At 42.5% G+C, this 9,046-nt stretch overlaps 1 long non-coding RNA gene across 3 annotated transcripts; it reads left to right on the plus strand.

The window, feature by feature from the left end:
- On the plus strand, positions 240 to 4,432 carry LOC110431924. Of its 3 annotated transcripts, none has more exons than XR_002449399.1 (3): positions 277 to 607; positions 822 to 3,203; positions 4,058 to 4,432. It is a non-coding gene; the product is annotated as an uncharacterized LOC110431924 (long non-coding RNA). The 3 variants fall into 3 exon arrangements; XR_002449398.1 differs by having other exon boundaries at positions 287 to 607; positions 2,319 to 3,203; XR_002449397.1 differs by having other exon boundaries at positions 240 to 3,203.

Consider the following 9,046-nt stretch of genomic DNA (forward strand, 5'->3'; position numbering starts at 1 on the left):
AATATATCTATATATATATTGAAAAACTCTTAAAAAATATATATATATATATAGATATATATATATATATATATATATATATATATATATATATATATATATATATATATATATATATATATATATATATATATATATATGATATTAGGAGCATAGGGCTTTCAATAACTAGAGGAAGCCCTGAACTAAACTGTAGGTATCTGGTTCCACCCAACCTGCATTCAAGAACCATTGATCTGTCTTCATATGTGGTCCTAGCCCCATCCTAAACCTGGCCACGTGGTTTAGCCCAACCAGGAAGCACCTAGACGTGTTTCAAATTTATTTGAATCTCGTTTTTTTCTCCTCTCAACACGAGAGCAGCGAGATCCAAACATGCTCACCCACCCACCTCTCCACGACGGTGTCTCCCGGTCAGCGGCGTCCCTCCTCCAGCGAAGCTTCAAAGCAGGAGGCTCTGTGCACACGACCTGTGTCATAGCAGGACGCTCGGCAACGGCGACGGCGTGGCCACCGGATGCGGCAGATATGGCAGCGGCGTGCCCGGCCCGTACGGCGCTCCTCTGCTCGACAGTGAGCAATCCCTCCGCCCCAGCAGATCGACAAGGTGCCTCCTTTCCTCCTTCCTTGCTCGACCCCCTTCCTATCTCCGTCAAAATCCAGAGCTCATGGCGAGAACTTCGCTGGTGAGCAACTAGAGTACCGCGTGACCCGTGTGACCTGGACCCAAAGGCGCCTCGCTAGTGCAGAGCTGCAGATTGGTTTTTTAATTATTTTATTCATCTATGATATTTAATGTCTTGAATAATTTTGAATTGCAGCTCGTAATTGACATCCCTTCTCTCATCACGGTGTTTCTGTTTGGATTTGATGCTTCCTGTCGTGTTCTGCTTATTTGATCCGTTGACAAGAAATTTCAGAAGGGCAGGTGTTCTTTTCTTTTTCCTTTCTTGCAAAAAGTAGTAGCTAAATCCATAAATTTAGGATATATGAAATGGGATTTTGGAGTATCTGGACAGCTTGTGGATCTCATAGCTAAGGATCTCCTGGCGGCCCTGGCCGCAGTCAAGCCGGTAGGGAGCGCGGCAGCCTAGCAGTGCCGGCGGCGGTCAGGACCCCCACGGCTCGCCCGACGCTGTGGAGCCAAAGGTCATTCCTGGCTGGGAGCAGCCACCATCCGTGTCCATTCTTCCTCCTCGCGCTGACGAACCTTGTAGGAACTAGAGCAGCAAGAACAAGAGGATCCAGAAGAGGAACATACTAGATGCATAGAAATTGAAATCTTATTTTCTGGATGCATAGAAATTAAAATCTTAATTCTTTTTATGCATGCAAATGGAATTCTTTTCATCCAAATTGTGACTTTTTCTATGCTTATCTTTGACATAGTGTGAATAAAATTGAAATTAATTTTTTGGGTGCATAGAAATTAAAATCTTAATTTCTTGGATGCATAGAAATTGAAATCTTTGTTATGTTTCTATGCCTTTCTTACTATTGCCCTGAAACTTCTCCAGATTTTGTACTTATTATGTTTATATGCATCCGCTCGACAATTTAGGGGGAGCATGTTAGGCTTGTTCCTGGGTTTATGCATGAATTTTGGTTCTATGCTTGCTGAGTAAAGTTCATGCATAATTCATCTCTATTCATTGAAATACTAATTTCTATGCATTATCTGTGCTGATGATTTCTATTCAATCTGATGGTTTATGCTTCACTCTATATATTATTTGCAGATTTTAAATTACTAATTATGTTTATGAAAATCAATTAATTACTACTTGAACATCTCCTAAAGAATTATTACGATGCTAAAATATTTTTTTTGTTGATTTTGTGTGTCTATACTTGCGGGCGTAAGTTTCTATACAATAGCTAAACTGATATATGGTATACATTATTGGTATATATTTCTATACATTGTTGATACATAATTTGATATATTATTGGAGCAATTTCTATGCGGTTTTTATGTGGTAACAAAATTAATCTTTATTCACTAAACAACTAATTTCTATGTGTTGTCGGCGCCAAAAACATTTCTGTGCATTTTGACTAATAATCTATGAATCTTATAGCCCATCACAGCCCACTTTTCAAATCTTATAGAAAATGAGATCATCTTCATATTTTACGTGTGTGATTTCCATGTTCTATGTATTGTTCCTATATTAATTATACGCCACTTATAGTGGGAAGTATGATGTCGGTGGACGCAATTACGGTTATGTAGAATAGCCATCTTGTGGAGTGGTTTTACGTGGTCACAAAATTAACTTTTATTCATCGAACCACTAATTTCTACGTAATGTCAGGACTCGACGACATGGACTCGGTGCGGGCGGTGCACACCTACTCGTCGGCGGATGGTTCCTGGACCGACAAGGCGGGTGCGGACGGTGCACACCTACTTTGCCTGCCCCGAGCATCTGCACAGCTAGAACCTACTGCTGCTCTGTTGTCTCCTGTCTATTGATGTCGGCCACTGCAGGATGCTACAGCTGTGCAGCACATGCAGATTCTGCAGGGCGGAGGTGCCTGTCCATGGCGTCACAATGGCAGGAGCTTGAGCACCAGGCGCCATGTCCCTTCCCTTCCCCGACACGACATTTTTATTATTTTGTTTATAGATTTTTAAGTTATTATGCTTCAGTGCATAAGTTTCTATGCATGGCTAAACTATAACACACTTTTATACAGTTATATACATAGTTAGAGCACCTTTTTATGCAATGTTGATGCTTCTATTTACAGACAAATTTGTTTATGTGCTTGCATATACGAGTTTCTATGGATAGTAATTATGATTTGGACTAAATAAATAATGGATTTCATAAATTGTTATCATGTGTTTTGATTTTCTATGCTTCTTGAGCCAACCGTGTAATTAAGAAATCATCTGGAATTCTATACATTGTTAGAGCACATTATATACATTGTTGGAACATAATTTTATACATTTATATATTGTTGGAACTCTATATGTCTTATGCTTTCAATTTTCTAGTATTTGCATCAATGTGAGTTTATATTCTAGCATTAGTGAGTTTCTATGCATACATTCAATTTTATTTGATAAGAGGCTAAAATTGCCTGTTTTTTTGTGAAACTACATATATGAGCGTGGTGCCAATTGGCGGTGGCGGATGGGGGCGTGGACAATGGTAATGGCATAGCGCGGTCAAGGATGTCTTCCACAGGTCCACTTTTGATTTTTTTATACTTCTTGAGTCATAGTTTCTATGCCATGGATCTTTATGTTTTGATTCAATTTAGTGTCTATGCATTATTCCTCTATTAATTGTATGTCCCCAAAGTGACAAAATGGTTTGGGTTGTGTTCGTCACGTTTTTTTGATAAATAAATCTCCTACATGGGAGGGTTTTATTAGGTTCTATACATTGTTTCTCTATTAATTATACATCCACAAAAGTAGGAGGAAAAGGAAAAGTTTGTGTTGGGACTATAATACATTTTTGTGCATATTTTATACGTCGTTGGGTGGATGCGGCCAGCTAGTCGAAGGAATAGGTGAATTTTTTATGAACGTGAATTATGTTTTTTGCTGTATAAAAATATTTTGTCACTGTAACTTGGTATATATTGTTGGTATACAATTCTACAATTAATTTATAATTCTATACATTGTTAGAGCAGGTTTTATGTGGTAAAAAATAACTTTTATTCACCGAAATACTAATTTCTATGTAATGCAATAAAAACATTTATGCGCATATTGACTACTAATTCTATGGTGTGAGTATGGGTAGTAATGGTGTTGTTGTAATCGGCCCCCATACTATGAAGCATGATGTTACAGAGAATAATGATTGTGTCAGGTGAAATATCCTATCTCGTGGAGAGGTTTTTACGCATCAATAAAAAATATTGTTATTTATTCAACTACTAATTTATATGCAATGTAGCACTAAAAATCTTTATGCGCATCTTGACTATTGATTCTATGTACCTAATCGGTAAGAGTTTTTGTGCGCCATTGTAAGGGTTTTTGTGCCTGCTCAAAACATGTTTCTATGCCTTTGTTGTGGTGTAGGATGGTCAAAAGGATTCCTCTATTTGGTGTGAGGTCAATGGTGGCTCGTCATAGGACATGGCTTTGCGACGTCCGCAACTTCCTTGGCTTGTGACAATGGCGTAGTTTGATATTCGATATAGTTGATAGGTTAATGTAAAAAGTTAGTTTTTCATATGTCGTGGTTATATGTTTGGATGATACGAGTGAAACTATTGGTTTCTATGTAACCTCTGTTGGGTTTCAATATTTTGGTTGACTTAGTGTCTATGCATATTATGAGTTGGGAACATTATGGATAGTCCACATCTAGTGTGTAGTGTTTTGTATGTTTCATTCCCCTAGAGGGAATTATGGTGTAAGATTTTTATACATTGTTGCTCTATTAAATAAACATATCCTGGTGCAAAGAATGGTGTGAGTATGGGTAGTGACGGTGTTGGTTGTAATAGGCCCCTGTAGCAGAAAGCATGATGTTGTTACAGACAATCATGATTGTGTTAGGTGGAATGTCCATCTCGTGGTGAGGTTTTTACGCAGCAACAAAATTAATTATTATTAATTCAACTACTAATTTATATGCAACGTGGTACTAAAAACCTTTATGCGCATCTTGACTATTAATTCTATACACCTACTCGATCCTCACATGTCAGCATTCAAATTTTGGAGAAGACAAGATCGTCTCTATGTGGAGATGTTTCTATACGGTAACAAAATTATTCTTTATTCATCCAACCACTAATTTCTATTCAACGTTGACACCAACACTTTCTTACATGTTTTGACGAGTGATTCTATATATTTAATAAGCCGTTACGTGTCATGATTCAAATTTCAAATTTTAAAAAACACATGATCGTTTCTATGTTTCTCACTCACAAGATCTATTCGTAGACGAATGCATAAAACTTTGTCTCATAGTGCACAAAATTATGAATTTTATTTTTTTTTCAAAAATATATTCACAATGGATCTTGAATCGTGCACAAAAATATCAGGAGTTCAATGGTGAAAACCATTTTTAAATCCGATTTTTCGTTGAGAAATTATTGTGAAAAAACAGAAGAGATTAGAGTGGACGCAAACATGTAGACACATGTCAGTATATGTCAGTCTATGTCAGCTCTTGTCAGGTGTAACATCCAGATTGTAGAGAGGTTTTTATGCAGTAACGAATTAGTTTTAATTCATCCATCGACTAATTTCTATGCAACATCGCGTCCAAAACTTTCCTATGCAGTTTGACCTAGATTTTCATGCATCCGATTTGAGAGGGTCCACTGCGGTCCCCACCTACTGTGCGCGTCAGCTCTGTTAACCTAAATGGGTGGACTGAGTGGCATTGGTTGAGTGCCTGGGGTCCCCCACTTGTGCGCAGATAGGAGTTGGGTGGGCTATTGGCCGGGGTTTCCAATAACTATTTGTAGCCCTGGGCTCCCAATATACCAACCCTAAGTGTAAGTGTATGAAAAAAATTGGTTGATGGAAAGGGCTAAAACAACTTATTGTTGGGTAGACATCTCCTTTAATAAAGTAAGTTTTATTTCTAATCAAAATTATAAGTTTTATTTCTAACCAAAATTATATCAACAACTGGGATATGAAATACCTTTTAATTATTAGAAAAAAGTAAATGTTTCAATTAATATTTATTTCATAAGAGAAAAACAAACAGACAAGAATAAAAATAAATCTCGATGGGCATCTTGAAGACCCGTTCCGATCCTTACACGCAGCCGCAGCTCGCGTCGTCAAGGTCCAGTCCAACTCACGATGCATCTTGATGGCCGAACCCACCGGCAGTGTCGGGGACGCCGCCTCCACTACCGCCTTTGCAGCGGCCACGGCCAGGGCCGTCGAGTCCTCTCCCATGCTCTCCCGGACGACTCCGCATCCCGCAGCGCCCCACCCTCCTCCTGCGCCCGCTCCCTACCGGCGCGGGGGTGCGGTACTTTGCGACCCAGCCAGCAATATCCTCGCTGCGGGACTCGTCCCAGAACTGGAGCAGACGCCCGCCCAAGGAGCAGGTCCTCCTCCCCGGGTGCGACTATGAGCACTGGGCTCCACGGACGAAGCCATGAAAAAATATAGGAGGGGCTGACTTCAAACTATGGCGAACCTGCGTGAGCACTCTACATCCGTTGCCGCCCCTCCAAGCCTGTCTTGCGAAGTCGTGATAGCCACCAACCGAGAGACCGCCAACAGAAAGGATGAGCTTCTTTCCTATATAGCTATTAGGTTGGAGATAATTGCTATTATATGACTCCAATCGTATGGCTTCGCTATTCTATGACTCCTAACATTATCTTCGTTAAAATATGTCTCTAAACATGTGGACTTCGTAATACATATGATTTTGATTCTTTTAATCTATTTTCTCATCTAAATACATGCATTTGTTTGTAAAATGACTCTTTTGCCCTTGATTCTTTAAAAAAACGTCGCTCTGCCCGCTGCTGGCCGTGGCTTATGCCTTGGCTGCTGGCCGTGGCCTCCAAGGGTCGCTGCTGGCCATGGCCTCCAAGGCTTGCTGCTGGCCGTGGCCTTGGCTTCGCTTCTTGCCGTGGCCATGCCTTGGCTGCTTGGCCAGCCCACCAACGGCCTTGCCCAGGCCACCAGTAGCCGCCGCCCGGTCTATGGCTAGGGCTAGAGTACTCGACGCCTCCAGTTCACTTCTCTCGACGTCTATGGTGATTGGCCCTGTGTCAACATCTCCAGGGGCGGCTCTCCTCCATCCATGGCCGGTTGGCTGCGTAGGGAGGGGAGGAGGGGAGATGGGCGGCAGCGTGTCGAGGGAGAGACGAAACGTCGGCGTCGAGACTTACCATAGAAAACGTCGGAGAGATGAATCGATGGGTATCAGAATACCAGAAAGGCAATACGGTCATTAATAGAAAATACATATATTTGGAACTTCAAAAATAGAGAACTCCAGATTGAGCTCAGCCCCACACCTCGCATCTACCTATGGCTAAAAAATTAGGAGGCTGAGAGAGAACTCCAGATGTTCAGCAGCGGTAGGGGGCTCGAGCCCGCCCTGCCCTGTCGCTGGCTTCGTCCCTGCTGGGCTCGTCTTCATGGAGCAGTAGCCTGGTGACGCCTCCAACCCCGACATCACGCGCGATGTGATCATCGATAGCTATATTTGTCCATGGTGGATTTGATTTGGTTAGATGTTTTTTTCTTTGATTTGATTTGGATCAGGACTTGGATTGAATTGGTTGGATGTGGTTTCGAGTATGATTTGGGAGAGGAGTTTCTTTCTTGTCTATGTTGCGTTCGAAGCAATTTTTTATCCGATCTTTACCATCGATATAAGTAGCCTCTACCAACAAAATTCAGACAAGAAAAAGGCTGAAATTTTATCTCTTTATTATTAGGGATAGATATATTAGGGGAGAGAGAGTAGAGATGTGTTTTCGATGTGAACGTGCTAGATAGGAGTATCATCATATTTGTGGGCCATTGAATTAGTGGCAGAGGTCTTGACGGCCTTAATAAGTTAGGAGATCTAGTTGGCCACAACCTCCGATCCTAGCTACTACAAACGCGTGGAGGACATACATTAAGAAATCATCATGTATATATCGATCGATCAGTGAGCCACAAAATGATAACTGTTGGGAAAATGTGTACTGTACTCCCCAGCAACACGGTGTATCAAGGGTCTTCTCACGCATTGCAGTGAGGGACAAAGCAACAGTGTACAGAAAGCTCAACAGTAGGTGGAAACAGTAAATGCTCTTTCTTCTTTCTTAATGGTGGCATCACTCCCCTTATATAGGGCTCAGAAACCGACCTAAGATAATTACAGAAATACCCCGTGACGGTGAGGGAATATCCCGGCATATTTCTATGTTACAGTCTACTGACCCTAAGTCATTTATGTAATTTTACACCACGAGCCCTTCACGCGCTCCCCGCCCAGGGCTTCAGCTTGTCGAATGCTTGAATCCTCCGCCCGACCGCCGAACCTTCGACGTTTCTACACCGAGGTCCCTCGGCTTGGCGACGCCGGAGGTTCCTCGGCTCAGATGCGCCGGAGGCTCGCCCCCTCCGCCGTGTCCTTCGCCCTTCCTTCGGCCATCCTCCGTCATTGGAAGGTTCGAAGGTTCCTTCCTTCTCCGCTCATGACCTCCGTCGCTGTCTTTGGTCCCTGCATTTGCTCAGTATCACAAGAGACGCGTTAGCGTTAGTTTTTCTCAGGACCTCCACACAGTTTCGTACGAAGGTTCTTCGGGTGGAGGATATCCTTCGGAGGGACAGGGGGAAGGATGCGGCCAGCCCCCAACAATTCCCCCTTTTTGGGCTAATGGCACTCCTGCGGTCCATGTGCTCAAAAACGTGTCACGCCGCGGAGGTTGTGAGCATGGTTGCTGCCTTCCCCTTGGTGCGCAGGATGTGCATCCAGGCCGTTTGAAAAAAGTTTCTTGTACTTAGTCGTGAATTCTCTTAGTTTGCTTAGGTTTTTGAAGTCCTTCGCTTTTTGTTTGATTTTTTGAATTTTGTTTTGTTTTTGGGGTTGAATAGCTTGCCTGCGAGATTCCTTCGCTGTTGTCTAGAGTTATTTGCATTCGAAGTAGTTGTATTTTTTATCCTTCGTCGATTAAATTGCGGAGGATATCGAAGAGCCATTAAATGGATGGTGAAATTTGTGCAGGTAGCCGTTGGCTTTCCCTAATTTCTCGCCGGTAGCCGTTGGGGACGGGGAATCGTAACGGTCACGGTGAGGCCTCCGCTTATAGCCGTTGGGCGCTGGGAATTGCAACGGTCACCCTGCCATAGGCCCGCCCCATATAAAAAGGGGGTGCGGGGGAGGCGTGAGTCCTCACCCTTGCCATCCATTGCCTGCTTAGCTTCCTTCGCCAGCTTTCGCCTAGTCTCTGAGTTGCCTGCGCGAGTTGTAGTTGGGTCGTGTTTGATTTAGTTCCTAAGTGTTTGTGGAGGTTCTAAGGTGAATTTTCTTCCTTCACCTCGTCCTTCGAGGGCAGATTTTTCCGGTCCTTT

This window comes from Sorghum bicolor, chromosome 1 (assembly GCF_000003195.3).
Source record: "Sorghum bicolor cultivar BTx623 chromosome 1, Sorghum_bicolor_NCBIv3, whole genome shotgun sequence".
NCBI classification, from domain to species: Eukaryota; Viridiplantae; Streptophyta; class Magnoliopsida; order Poales; family Poaceae; genus Sorghum; species Sorghum bicolor.